Source organism: Cnephaeus nilssonii, assembly GCF_951640355.1.
Source record: "Cnephaeus nilssonii genome assembly, chromosome: 16".
Lineage (NCBI taxonomy): Eukaryota > Metazoa > Chordata > Mammalia > Chiroptera > Vespertilionidae > Cnephaeus > Cnephaeus nilssonii.
The window spans coordinates 16,059,454-16,074,468 of record NC_137087.1 but is presented as its reverse complement, the minus strand read 5'-3'; the positions used below and the strand labels follow the sequence as shown (position 1 = coordinate 16,074,468).

The 15,015-nt window shown below is 44.2% G+C and overlaps 1 protein-coding gene across 1 annotated transcript in view; it reads left to right on the top strand.

Moving 5' to 3' along the window:
* The window catches only part of LRMDA (leucine rich melanocyte differentiation associated), a 999,120-nt gene that overhangs the window by 472,316 nt on the left and 511,789 nt on the right, over positions 1-15,015 (top strand). The gene's annotated exons all lie outside the window — the stretch shown is intronic.

Sequence of the window (15,015 nt, the reverse complement as noted above, 5' to 3'; positions counted from 1 at the left end):
AAGATAATTGCTGATGGTTAACAGAACTGAGCCAAATCCATTGGTTTTTCAGTAACGTAAGCATGGGATTGCCTTTAGAACTCAGCTTTTCCCTTCATAAGCTTCAATTCCAGGCCTTTCGTCCTTTCGTGTGTGTGTGTGTGTGTGTGTGTGTGTAGGTGTGTGTAAAATGTGTGTGCATACTTGTGTGTATCTTGATGGAAATATACCAGATTTGTCTCTCTCTTTTTTAGCTGCTAACAGCATAATGGCACAAAGAAAAGGCATTAGTGAAGGGGTGTGTGTGTGTGTGTGTGTGTGTGTAGGAGGGGTGTCCTAAAAGACCAGAGGCAGCCAGCCACTTGCAAAGGAGGTCATCAGTGGAACATTGTTTTGTTAGGTGCCTCTCCTGAGAATACATAAATCTAGGCCTCCGTCATGTGGCTTGCCAATTTTTCTTCACACCGAGCAATCAAGAGATTGGTTCGACAATGCTTTGTAATGTTTGAGCCTCGAGAGCTGCTCAGTAAGTCTTAAAAGCATGGGAACAAGTTCAGAGTGCCCAGGGGACAGGCATGTGCTTCACAAAGCATTGGTCAGGCGGATGGCTCATCCAGTGGTGGAAGAGAGGGCCGGGGGCAGGTCACAGGGTATATTTGGGGAGTCTCTGGAAGGAGCGTGGAGAACAGAGTGGAGGTATTCTTTCGCCCTTCCTCTTTCATCCTCTGGCCATTATAAGATGGGCCCCAGTGTTATGATTCCCCCCTTTAGAGACCTGAGTTTGGAGCTTAGGAGGATCTACCTCAATAACTAAGCAGGCTTTGAATGTGTCACTAATTAACTACAGGGAAGCCTACTTTCTGAGGAACTGTGCTTTGATCTGCAAATGCTGTGTGCTGAGAGTACCTCCCTTTTCTTCTGCCTTTTAAAGGGTTTCTAACCTGCCCCAAGATGTTGGAAAGAAGGACGGAAGTGGATATTGTCAAGACTGTCGTAGGTTGGCATTACGACTATTTTTAAAATATATTTATTAATTTCAGAGAGGAAGGGAGAAGGAGAGAGAGATAGAAACATCAATAATGAGAGAGAATCATTGATCAGCTGCTGATAGGCTGCTTCCTGCATGCTCCCTACTGGGGATAGAGCCCGGGACCCTTCAGTCCTTAGGCCGACACTATCCATTGAGCCAAACCAGCTAGGGCGGTGTCACGACTTTTTATTGACAGCAGGAATCTCTTCCTGAAAGCCCAGGAAGCTCTAGTTGCAGGGGATGGCCACCTGAATTACCATGTCTGGAGGGGGGTGGAGCCCTTGCCAAGATGCCAGGATTTGTAAGAGGAAGCAGATGTTGACCTCCCTCTTTAGCTGTATGTATGAATGACTGTGTGATTTGGAGGCTGAGCTATCACCCTTCCTCACCCCTCACATCCATCCGGTCACCAAGCACTCATAACCCTTTGCCGATGGAGTTCTCATTGCTCTCCCTTCTTTTCCTTGCTACAGCCGCTGCCCTCGCCATCACCCTCATCAGTTTCCGCCTTGACTTTTGTGATGGGGCCTCAGCTAGTTTGTGCCTTTACTTCCCTTCCCTGGAACATATCCTACTGACTGGTTCAGTACTTACCTTTCTAGGACAAGGATCCGGCCTCAGGGCTCAGACAGCAGTTTACTGTTTCTCTCCTGCGACCTCCTGCCTCGCTTGCCCCGGCCTCCTCTTTCATTGCAGACTGTTGTTCATTCCAAACACTCTGTGCTTGTCCTCGTGAGATGTTCCCTTCCCTCATCCCTACCCATTACATTCCCTTATCATTCAAGGTCCTAGTTCCCCTGATGGAAATGAAGTTCTCTTTGGGGACCACTGCTAACAATACTATTTGCTGTGCACTCGTGTCTCTGTCGCTCACTAACTGGTGAACCTTCCTGAGGGCCAGAGACATGTCTTACTCTACTCTGCCACTCCACTCCCTGGCACTGCCCTTGTGCACAGTGATCGCTCCGAACACTTAGTGAGGGAGTGAATGGAGTTAGAGTTGATGAAAGCCTTGGTAGACAACTCAATGTTTATTGCTCGTGCACGGTAAATTCCCAAGTCATTATTTATGTTGGTTCTGTGTTGAGAACCTTATGTGCATATATCAGTATTTCACCCAGGAATAGGGAGGATGATTCATGCCTCACCAAGGCAGATACCACCAATCGGTCAAGCATCCTCTCTCAGCGAGGTCTGACACTGCCTGGGAATTTCGCTCCACGTATCACTCCTGGAAGCTGTTACCCATGCTTGGGAGTTAGCATTGGAAGGGGAACTTCCCTGCCATCCCTAGCTCAGTTATGGTGAGAGGTCCTGAGAAGGCTGATACTGTCTTTTCTCAAGGGTACTTGCAGTTCACTATGAAGATTAAGTAAATGTTTTTTTAAGTGTTTAGTATGTAGAACATTTAGATAATAATACAAGACACTAAATGATTCAGAGCTAAATGAGTATGTGAAGGCGCGGACAGTAAGTATCAGGGGAGTTTGGAAAGTGAGAGAGCATGCAGAACCAGTGCAATCTGGGAAGACTTCCTGTAAGAGGTGGGTCTGAGGGCCAGCGGAGGTTGGAGGACAGCCTAGGGCAGGGGGAGAAACAGCACAGCAGCTACTCAGCGGACACAAATTGAAGAGAGAAGAGCTCTGTGTTCTTTTCTCACAATCGGTTAACCTCTGGCAGTGGAGCAGCCTGAAGTCACAAGGGCCTGGGACACTACAATCACATTTCTTTGCCTTGCATACTATTGAAGAACTCCTTTTAAAATGTTTTGCTCTGAACAATCATGAAAAAAGCATCATTCTTGAAATCTGCCTTTAAGCCCAGATCATCTTTCCCTGTTTATACTCTCTGGACAGTGAACAACAGGAATATTTTTGTGTTTGCTCTGCTCTCCATGGGTAACCTCTCTTCCTGCATGATAAACACACATTTGAAAGTATTGATTTGCTGCTACCCCTTTGAAAAGCTAAAGAAGGCTGACCTCTGCCTCGGCGTCCTCAGACGTGAATTTTTTAGACTGAGCACTTGACCCCGGAAGGCTGTGAAACGGTACCGGGGCCCTGGCGGCCTTCCCGGAGCACCGAGGATGTGGTGGCGGCAGCGTGGCAAAGTCTGAGAAGCGGGCCTTTGAAAAAGGTTTTATGTCCATGGCTCAAATCGAATGACTTTCAAACAGCGCCTAGGAAGGGGGAAATCTCCATCGTGGAGTCTGAGGGAGTCACCCCAAGGGAAGTGCCATTTTGCAGACATGTCTCAGATCCCCGGGGGTCCCCCAGGCCCGGAGTGTAGGATGGCATGTTGTGCCTTAAAGTTTGCATCTTCCCTCCTGCTGCCCCCACCGCGCCCACTGCTCCTCATTTTATTTTCTCTCCCTGGTTTTACCACGGTGTGACCTCCTGTTGTATTTTTTTCTGAATGACAATAAAAGTAATTGAAAATATTGATTGGCAGTACAGTTAAGTTGTCAACACAACCATTTAATTTGTCAGGAGGACTTGTTAAATTGTCAAAAATCATATAAAAAACTCCTTCAGTCACTGATGATATACATTAGAGATGTTCATGAATCAAATGGGCCATTTTGGAGATAAGTGTTGAAGAGAAATTCTGAAATGGTTTTCTTCAGATACGCTTGTGTCCTGTCCTTTTCTTTCTTATCATTCTCTCTCTCTCTCTCTCTCTCTCTCTCTCTCTCTCTCTCTCTCTCTCTCTCTCTCTCTCTCCTTCCCTCCCTCCCTCTTTCTTTCCCTCTCTCATCACACATTGCAAAGGCTACTTTGCAAGTGGAAACCTCACTAAGTGTGTCGGATGGCACAATGAAGATCATTTTATAGCAATTCATTTAGACGATCCTGAGGCAAATTTTTTAACTAAAACAAATGGCTTGTAAGTTTGCTTTTTTCCTTTTTGTGTCATATTTAAAACATGGGTCTTGGGAAGTTTATTTTTTGTTTTTATTTTCTTTTAGAGACATTGTCGTTTCGGGGCTGTGGGCTCTGGGCTCTGCCAGCCCTGTCCGAGGGTGGGCAGGCAGTATCCAGCTTCCTGGCCAATCCTGGGCACACTGCTGTACCCTTCTGGCCTTTTCACTGTTTCTTTATTCCTGAAGGAATCCTGTTTCCAAATGGAATTGGACTGAGCTTTATTTAGATGAATTTAAGAATGTGTTATTTGCTACCCATTGATCAAAATGAGTCAGGTTATTCTTGGTATTAATAGTCTTTAGCTCTATTTAATGTAATAGTGTATAGAGCTCAGAAATTCCACTTTCTCTTGCTTAAGGGAATGAGGGGCTTTGTTGGACGGCTGCTTGGGTCACTCCCATAGTTCGCAGGAGGGCTAGCGTGGTGGCAGAATTCTAACAATGGTCCCCAGCCATGGACGGGTGCGGCCCAGTTGGTTGAGCATCATCCCATGCACCTAATAGATGCCGATTCAATTCAATTCCCGGTCAAGGCACATGCCTGGGTTGCAGGCTCAAACCCCAGTGGGGGGTACACAGGAGGCAGAAGGTTGATATTTCTCTTCCTCTCTCTCTAAAATCAATGGAAACATATTTTTTAAAAAATAAAAATGGCCCCCCAAAATTCCTAAAGAATTGTAAATACAGTGTCACTGCCATGATTGTGTTGTGGGATGATGCACCATGGACCTTAAAAAAGGGAAGATTATCCAGGTGGCCCTAATCCAATCACATGGTCCTTAAAAGACAGCGCTTTCTTCAGCTGGTGGGAGAAGAGGACGTCATAGATATTCGAAGCAAGGGAGGCATTTGACATGCCGCTCCTGGCTTGGTGATGGAGGGGCTCCTGTGAGGAGGTGTTCGGCTTCTCTAGAAGCAGAAAGTGGGTCCAACAGGTGGCCAAGAAGGAATACCAGATGTCAGATCTATGCCTGCAAGGAACTGGATTTTACCAGTAACCTGAATGAGATTTAAAAAGGATTTTTTTCCTAGAGCCTCTGGATAAGAGTCTAGCCTGACCAACACCTTGGTTTTGGCCTGTGATACCTCGAGTGTAGAACCCAGCCAGGGGGCGGCAGGTGAGTGCAGAACTGGGATCGCAGTCATGCATCCACTCATGTGGCCAGAAGCCAAGGTTGTCCTTCCGTGATAGGCGGCCCCTGCCATAGCTCGTGGACAGCCTCGAAAGAAGGGAATGCAGTTCTGGAAAGATAATACAATAAATGCCCACCAACAGTCATTTTTGTGGATTTTATGCTGCTGAGATACATGTTTTTTCCACATTTTAATATCTCCGAGTTGGTGATGAATCCTTTCAAGCCATGGCTCCTTATGAAGGGTCTTTCCCCTGGAGGAAAGACCATGCATCTGGTTATTTATTTATTTTTAAAATAAATATTTTATTGATTTGAGAGAGAGAGAGAGAGAGAGAGAGAGAGAGATGTAAGAGAGAAATACAGATTGGTTGGTTGCCTTCCCCACCCACCCCAGCCGGGGTTCAAACCAACAACCTGGGCATGTGCCCTGACTGGGAGTGTGCACGGGACGGTGCACAACCACTGAGAACACCAGCCGGGCGTGTCTGGATATTTTTTGAAAACCTTCTGTTGACATTTCCTAGTAAGACTGAGACTGTGCCAGTCTCAAAACTTGCAGAGCACATATCAGTGGCTACATCAACTACACTCTTCACCGACAAAGAAGGTGACACTTTGCATAGAAAACACGAACCTCGATAAACTCTGAGTTGAAAATTGATTACAAAGAGTCAGGCAATGAGTGGACCAGTTTTTTTGAAAGACCTTATCTCATTCATGTATTTCCCTTATATATGTAGACCATGTATAAATGCACATGATGGTTAAAAATCTATGTCTACATTAGTCTAAAAGAACTATTTTAATAAGTATAAAATAAAAATTCAAACAATTGAAAAGCATTATGTTTCAGTTTAATAGCTTTGTTTTTCTCAGTAGTACATAAAATCATGGAATATTAAAATCAACGGCACATTAAATTCAAGTAATTTTAAATAAAACATTTTTGCATATTACACATTAGTTATAAAATAGGGATATTTTACCTGGAAAAGCAGAGATCGACATCTTGGCTTTGTGATTGGCTAAGACATTGGTGCCCTTTTTAAGTTCAGTGCTGCGAGGGTGCCTCTTGACTAGAATCCCAGCGAATAGGTTGAGAGTCTGGTGTAGGTTAAAGTTATGCTAATTTTGTATTCTAGCCCCTACACTCCACAAATGTCTCAATTGGAACTTGCATTTAAATAGGAATGGATTAAAAGGTGAGGAATCTGGACCAAAGTGGTTAGGGTATGTGCCCTTGGTATTTGTAATGTGGCTTCGCTTTTGTTTCTGGTCAAACTTGGTATTCCACTTTAGCAGAAAAACACACACAAGAGAACACATTCTGGAAGCATCTTTGTTATTAACTAATGTGAGACCTTGGTCTCAGCATTCACCTGCCTCGAGGTTCTCTATTTCTGCATCTGTATAATGGGAGCTCTACACCATAGCACCTCAGATGGTGCTTGCAACACTGCTTTGTTTTCACAAGATGTGCCCAGTGTCGCCCTTACTGCATGTCTTTGTTTTCCCATTTCTCTAAGTTGGCTCACATTCTTTGAGTGCCTGTTGCTTGCTGAGCCCTGTGCTGTGTGAGATAGAGAAGCTAAAGATGTGATCCTTACTCTCAGGGAGCTTACATTTTCATTCAAAAGAGAGGACAGCGATCTGAAAAGGGAATAGTTCAGGGAATATGTGAGCAGCTAGCAGAATGAATGTTGTGAACTATTAGGAGCTACAACATTCTGGAGAAGGGTTTGTTTTCTTTAGCAAGGAACAAGCTGGAGGGTAAGGGGTGAATGGTCTGTGAACTTAAATAAATCAGGAGTGCTTATTGTGTTTGTCTATTGGGGTATCTGAATTGCCTCTCATTTGTCATCATTCTGGGCATTTAAATGGGACTGATGTCAATTGTGAAACACATAAGGACCTGTAGGGCAACCCTTTTCCTCTGGGCTTCGCTCAGAGACCCCTCAAGGTCAAAGTGGAAATTCGATGTCTGAGTCTTCTTTCTTCCACCATGTCACACATGTCTAGACTCTGCAGCCAGGACTTAGGTCACTGCCATAGCCAGTTCAGGGCTATTTAATACCTACTCCCTGAGGTCATTTAGGGACCCAGACTCTTTCTACCTGGTTGCCCTGCCATTCTTTAAATAATTGTCCTTATGTTTAGGCCAAAGCTGGCTCACCAGCACCATATAGATGCTCCATCCCATTGGGAGAGGAGAGGCAGCGTGAAGCATGGCCAGCTTGCTTGTTCAGGATATGACATCAGCTTTGCACACAACACCATACTGATATTCCATTAGCTCGATCTTAGTCACATGGCATCACTGAGTTGCAGACTAGCTGGGAGATGTAGTCTGTAGCTGGGCTGCCATGTACTCTGCCACAATTCCAAGGGAATTCTATTGCTACTAGGATGATGGGGGAAGTGTGCCAGTGGTCATTGAGCAGTCTGCCATAACTGCTATTGTTGAAATCGTTGCTTTTTGCCTTCCCTCCCACTAAGCAATGAGCTCCTTGCATCCAACGTTTATTCTTCTCACCTTTATCACTCTGATGTTTATACTAGAACTTGGTACATACCAGCTGGCTAAAAAGTGTTTGCTAAATGAAGGGACAACTCAGTGACTAAATGAAGAAATGGGTGGGTGATGGCACCTGCAATTTGGGGCCCTTCTTTCTGTTGCGCCCCAAGCAATGGTCTTGGTATTGGAGCACATTTAGCTGATGCTTGAGTGGCTGTGCTGAGTTCAGCCCAAGAGGATGCTTGGCTACACCCACCACGCAGTCTTTGAACCCAGGACTGGCGGAGATGGAGGTCTATTTCATTAATCCTTGCACCATTTAGCCTCCTTATCGAATAGCCCAGGCCTATTCTTTGTTGCGGACAACAATGAAGGGTGCCTTTAAGAAATCTCCGGTGAGTACCGAGGCATTGCAGATTAGGTCAGTGGACTGCTGCTAGGTTGAGCATGATGGATGAGCAGGAGAATGAGTTTCTGCTGCACGGTATTGTGAAATCTTTTCATTGTCACCAACGGGCCTATGAGGAACTGATGAATGAGGGAGCAAGTGTCAGAAACGCCCTTCCTTGCCCCAGTACAGTTTTAATATCTCCCTGAGCTACAGGATGAGTATTGATAAAAGTAAAGTTTAAAAATAGCCACGGAGTGATGGGTAGCCATGATTTAAGGAGAACAGCAATGGGGTTAGAGAGGGTTCATTTTCCTGAAAGTGCATGTAACAGAGAGAGTGAAAGCAGGGGGGGGAGAGAGAGAGAGAGAGAGAGAGAGAGAGAGAGAGAGAGAGAGAGAGAGAGAGAGAGAGGAGGAGAGAAGCGGCAGAGCTGGGCCGGGAGGGGAAAGAGCAGGAGGCTTTTATAAGAAGCTAATGTGATGAGGATGACGAGGGCTTTGATGGATGAGTTAGATCCATCTGGTCGCAGTATATGTAATAAATAGCTGTGCTCAGGTTTGACCTCTCCCACTTACCAGACACATCTTTCTCTTTTGGGATATCCAGGAGGGAGCTTCCATTAGAGGAAAGAACCCGTCACGAGCCAGAGCCGGGGATGTTTATGGGCTTGTGCAGAGGGCAAAAAGGAGATGGGATCCGAGTTACAGGTTTATAAACTGAACACTGGCCTGCCCGCCTTGCTGAGGATGGTGCCCGCGATGGAGATGCAGTTTCAGGGCTAAGGCTGCTGCAGCTGCAGGAGTGAGAGGGCTGGAGGGAGGGGCGGGTGGGGGGAGCAGCGCCAGGGCTTCATAAGGGACACTCTGCTGTCTTGCTCACGGCGGATCCAAGCTTTCTTTGTCAAACCTTCCCTTTGCTGTGAACAAATGTTAAATGAAGCTGGAAGTGAATGGGTCTGTAACTAGGTGTATCATTCTTACCGGGATGGCTTGGGAATGGGGTATTCTGGTCAATTAAATTTTCCGGTTACCTTGTTAGAAACATTAGAAAATGTGTTTGCTCATATTCCTGCCTCAGAAAATTCACAAGAGTGAATTTATTACCGCGGGCCTTGGTGGGGGTTCGGGCTTATCATTTTCCGCATCGATGACGGTTGTCTTCCCCTGGAAAGAGGAGCTGTGTCCCGGGCTGGGAGGAAACTCAGGGAGGTGTGCAGGTTACACAGACCAGCCCCATTTTTTTCTAGTAGATGTAGAGTGTTTATTTTAAAAAATTTGGAATTGCTGAAGTTTGATGAAATGAAACTTTATATTCAAGAAATGAGGAGGACAGAGGAACTTCCCGCTGGGTTGTATAATTTGGAGCAAATTTGGAGAGAAAATGAACCTGCCCTCAAGTGTGAGAGGAAAATCTGAGAACACTGGCACCTTCCTTGCTTCCTTGGGATCAAAAGGGCCTTAGGGAGAATATTGTGATAACTGTGCATGGTGTCAGGTGGCTAGTGGACTTAGCAGGTGATCGCTTTGTAAGGTATATAAATGTCTAATCCATTCTGCTGTACACCTGAAGCTAATATAATATTGTATGTCAACTGTAATTTAAAAATAAAAAAAATATTTTTAAAAAATGGTTTTAGGACCAGCCCAGTTAGAGGCCCCTCCCGCCCCTCCCCCCACTCTTGCTGGAGGAACTGGCAGGACTTCGGGGAGCAGTCCCTGCTGTGACGAGCCTGCTGCCACTTCACCCCATGGGGAGAGGCGGTGTTCCAGCAGCGCCAGCCTAGCTTCCCCCTTCCTGTGGCGCCCTCCTCCCTGAGAAGCGGGGGTGTGCATGCGAGGACTTGGAGCTTGGCACAGCACGCGCTTGAGTCAGAGCATCTGTCCTGACCAAGGTAACTCCTGCCCGTGAGAATCTGGTCAAAGCTGTACACCCTCTGCTCAGAACCTGGCACAAACTTGTGCACATGTTTACATATAATTCAAGGGAGTTTGCTCTGAATTTATTCCAAGGTTAAGAATTCAGCTAAATAATTAGGAAAGCCTATCATGCCACATTTTATATATAAACATGCAAACATATGTGTGTGTGTATATATATATATGTATATATACATATTTACATATATATATGTACATGCACATATGTTTGCTTATACATGTAAAACGACTAGTCTCATTAAACGCATGTACAACTTGTTAATGATCAATATTCAGTATCAAAAGACTCTCAAGACCTGCCTGCTTAAGTGCATTTAATATTAGTCATGTAATTTAAAAATTGTTTTGGTGCTTCTGTTTATTTTGAACATTAGTTATAAGCTACAGCAGAAATTCTCCTTTTGCAAAAAAAATATAAAATTAGGCTACTCAAGTGGGATTATGTGGCAGAACTGCAGCCCAGGTTTAGATTGTCTGTGGTACGTTCCCATCACCATCTTCCCACCTTCTCAGCCATTGCTACTCTTCCTAACTGCCAAACTCCTGTCTTAGCCAGTGCCTCTCTCCACAGCATGCCCACGTGCTGCAAGCCACCTCCATTCATCTTCCCTTCAAAACTCCTATCTTCAGTTTAATTGTCTCAGCTGGATATTCAGAGGAAAACCAAGTTCTGGAGCTAATTCATACTCAAGTGTGACTATCTTATTACTTCAAATTCCCCATGGATAGTTATATTTAAAAGACAACATCTTTTTCACCCAAATCAATGTCTAGCACCTAAATTTTGGACAATATAGCAAAGCAAGAATTTTCAACAGTAGTATTTTTTAACACCTCCCCCCCACCCATAAAAAAGAAAGGAAAAAAAAACTGGTTACATAAAAGAATGCAGCGGAAGAGACAAAGGATGATAAATGTGGGTATTGTTCTTCATGGGAGAACCACTTGGAAAGACTTGAAGGCAGAAACCCTCAGTCACCAGGGACAGGGAAGGGAGAAAACCTTCCATAAGTGCAGAATCTCACCGTCTGTCTAACTGGAGACTTTCTGAAATGGGGAGGAAAGTGGTTTTAATCAGATTTATGTAGCAAACCTAGCCTCCAAACAGACAAGTCCCTCCCTCCTTGCAGGGGCAGAGCTGTCAGCCCTTGGGAGATTCCAGGTGATGTTGTAGGAGGAGAGAAAGGCTGGATGCTGGCGTCAGGATGAACAAAGGGAGGTTGTGAATCTCAGGAAGTGTCGTCCCCCCCCCCCCATGCTATCTTCTCTATTATGGAAATAATAGATGCTTTTTAGAGAAGAAAAATAGTTCCAATAGTCTTGCCAGCCCCCAAATTAAAAGCTCGTAATATTTTGATGTATTTCTTTCCTGTATTTTACTTTTTTAATATCAAGTATTTTTATACCCTGACTTTTTTACTTGATTTTATAGCATGTGCGTTTTCCATATAATTATATACTCCTAATGAAAAGTACCTTAATGACTGCATAATACCTTTGTAGCAAGGTTTTGTTTCACTTTGTCTTACCATTATTCAATTCCAAGGCACATGCATTCCCCCTGCGAGGGTTTTGGTTTCTCTAATTTGAAGACTAGAAAGTCGAAATGCCAGGTCAGAATGAGCGTTTTGTTGAAGGGTCCCTGAGACCTGTTGCCACACTGCTTCAGTAAGAGGTCATTGAAGTTTACATCCCGATTAGAGCCAGTCTTGGGCACAGACTTGCAAAGACAAGAGCCCTAGTCCAGCTGAGGGGTGTGAAGGAACTCCTGGGAAGTGGAGAGAGGCAGGAGGGGCTTGGCTTTGTAACATCCCTGCTGGAGAGTGTTGATCTAGCCCTCTCATGTCTGCTCTGAAGGGTATGAGTTTATCAGGGCTTCTATAACAAACAACGTACCCCAAACTGGTTGGTGGCTCAAACAACACAAATGTATGGCCTCACAGTTCTGGAAGAGAAGTTCAGGGTCAAAGTGTTGCAGTATTGGTTCCTTCCAGGGGTTTTGCCTGTAATCTGTGCCTTATAGATGCATCACTCCATCTCTGCCTCCTCCACGCTCATGTGGCCTTCACCCTGTGTGCATGTCTGTTTCCAATTCCCCCCTTTTTATAAGGTCACCTGTCATCCTGGATTAGGGCTCGCCCTAATTACCTCATCTTAACTAATTGTATCTGCAACAACCATATTTCTAAATAAGGTCACATTCTGAAGCACTGGGGTGAGGACTTTGGGTGCGGGGGAGATATGATTCAACTTACAACCAAAAGGACCCATCAGGCCCTGGCATGTGAGCCTTTGGGGACTGGTCCTGAGAGAAAGTCACTTTCCTTCTCTGGGCCTGGCTTTCTACTTCTCTAAAAAGAGGTTGTTGGGTGAGAGCAGTGGTTCTCAAAGTGGGGTTCCCAGGCAAGCAGCATCAGCATCACCACAGGGCTGTTAAAATGCAAATTCTCAGGCTCCACCCCAGACTCCCTGAATCTGAAACTCTGGAGAAGGAGTTTGTTTTAAAGAGCCCTCCAGGTGGATCTGGCGCACACTGATGTTGCAGACCCACCGGACTACAGCATCTTCTGCACCAGAATTCTGCAACGGCGACGTCGGCAGCCCATGTCGGAGGGCACCACCCTAGGCACCAGGCCTGCCTAAAGGGCTGCAAGTGTAGCAAATGAGCCCAGCCGGCTTTAAAAACTCAAATGATAAGCTAGTCTTTGTCTCACATAAGTAACTAAGTAACTCATTCCAAAGTTTTTGGAAGGCCCTTTTCTGTCTCCTAGTCTGCTTTCTGTAGCCCCGGAGAGATACATTCACTCAATCCAATATTTATTGATTAAGGCAATGTTCCAGGCCCTGGCCCCACATTTTTGAACACTACGCCTTGTACAACAGCGTGGCTTCTGTTTTCTCTTAACTTCAACTTGCCCCTGCTTATTCCTATTTTCTAAGGGATGATGTTCAAAGCCAGCAAAATGGCTGGCCCCTGGACCCGGATATAGAAGCATCCTGTTATTGATGTCTGGACTGTGCATGAAGACCTAACGGAGCCTGCTGTGGGGTTCAGGAAAGACCAATTAAGAACTAATTCATTAGAGCCCAGCATTTATGCTGCTATATCTATTTATTTATTTAAGCTAATGTCTTTTCCTTATCTTCTTACAGCCATAAGTACCTGTCAATAGTTGATAATGTACTTGCATTTCCTTAAGTATATTAAAATTTTACATATTGGACCTTTTATAACAGGAACCTAATTTACTTTTTACCTTTCCATCCTGGTAAGTAGGGTCTTATTTAGACGAATAACATAACACAGCAATAAAGCCACACAGTGTCCAGTTAAGTTTCTCCGCATCTGATGTTACCTAATACAATTTTCCTCGCCCTCCTACCTGTGTGAATGTGTTTGTAACCCTTTTTGTAGAACAAAGCTGTGCAGAGAACATTGCTAATTTCCCACATCATCAACTGCTGGATAACATCTGGTTCGTTTTTCCTTCAGTCCTTGGTAAGACACCTTCTTTCTTTCTTTTTCTTACTAATTGTCTTTTGTCCTTTACCTTTTCATACAATGACTAGGTAGTCCTTCTTGTCACTGTGCCTGTGTGATTTATTTTTTTAAAAAATAAATTTTAGTGAGAAGGTCATAGATCTGGCTGCCAGGGGGCTTGGGTTCCAACCTCAGTTTGTTGACTCACTGGGTGAATCAAGGAAGGTCACATCTTTCTTCTTTCTCCCAATTTCAGTTGTCAGGGGAAATGGGACCTGTTACACCTGCTTTTGAGTGAGTGTGATAGGGATACAAAAAAATGAAATAGTGGATGTGACACTGTGTTGAAAAATGGAAAGCGGTGTACAGGTGCCACGGATTCTATGCATATCCAGGCACATTTGGAATTTTTGTCCAGTTCAGATTAAAGACAACTGTATTATCACCACTAAATCTGCTTACAGAGCACATATGCTAATGTGTGTGTTTAATGGTGGCGGCCTTGCTCAAATCCTTCTCGCTTTGGGGGGCTGCACTTCATTTTCTGGCGTCGCGGGCCTGGTAATGATCACCACTGATATTTACCACATTTATTAATGTTATTTTTATGATCCTGCAAGAGGTAATTAGGATTGGGTTTGTTTTATTCATTTTCATATTGTGAAATTTCAAGCTAAATAGTGACATGGTGAGGAGGAGTGAAATCGCACAGAGAAGGAATGTGTTACAAATATACTCAACCCAGAAACCATAGTTAACATGAATTAAAATTCATGTAGCCCTGCGTTCATTATTTATATCTAGTGCATGTAAAGTACGTTACTGGACTCTCAAGAATCACACGTTAAGAAATGTCCCATTCTCCGTTTGGAAAGCATCCAATTAATACATCGTCCAGAGGGAAAACTTGTGTGTGTGTGTGTGGGGGGGGGGGGGGGGAGGGTCGGGGTAGACAAGAAACATTGTCTTTGATTTATTTTAAAAGCTTCATTTAATTTCTAACATTTAATAAAATCAGACGTTGGCTGGATTGAACTAATTAACTTCCTTTGTATTAGTGTGAGAGTTCTTTTCAAGCCAGCCTCTGTTGGCATAGCCTTATGTTTTGTTTCCTTTTAAAGTCTGTTCCTAGACAAGGTGGACTGGATTTAAGCAAAACTTCTCTCCATACATAACATGATCAAAATAGTGGAATTAGGACAGTTCTGTAACCATAAATCAGATCTTGTAGAAGCCCTTGCCCAGTATGTACATAGAGCAGGTTCTCAGTAAACTCATTTAGAGAAGCTAGTTCTGGTAAAGTATGCCTGATCAGCAGTGAGGAGAAATGTGTTTGGGTTCTAGTTTTAGCACTTACTATCTGGCAACCTTCAGCAAGTTACTATAACTTTTTTAAGCCTCAGTTTCCTCATCTGTAAAATGGGAGACACAGTAGTTACTAACTTGCAGGTTCGTGGTAAGAAGTTCAGTGACATGCTGTTGTATTTGGCATATGCCTGGAACATAGCAAACTCTCAACTATTTACTATTATTGTTGCCTATATGATTACATAGTAATTATAACTAATCTCATTGACTAGCAAGCATTACTTATTAGAAAATTTTAGGTGGGTCAGAGTTGCA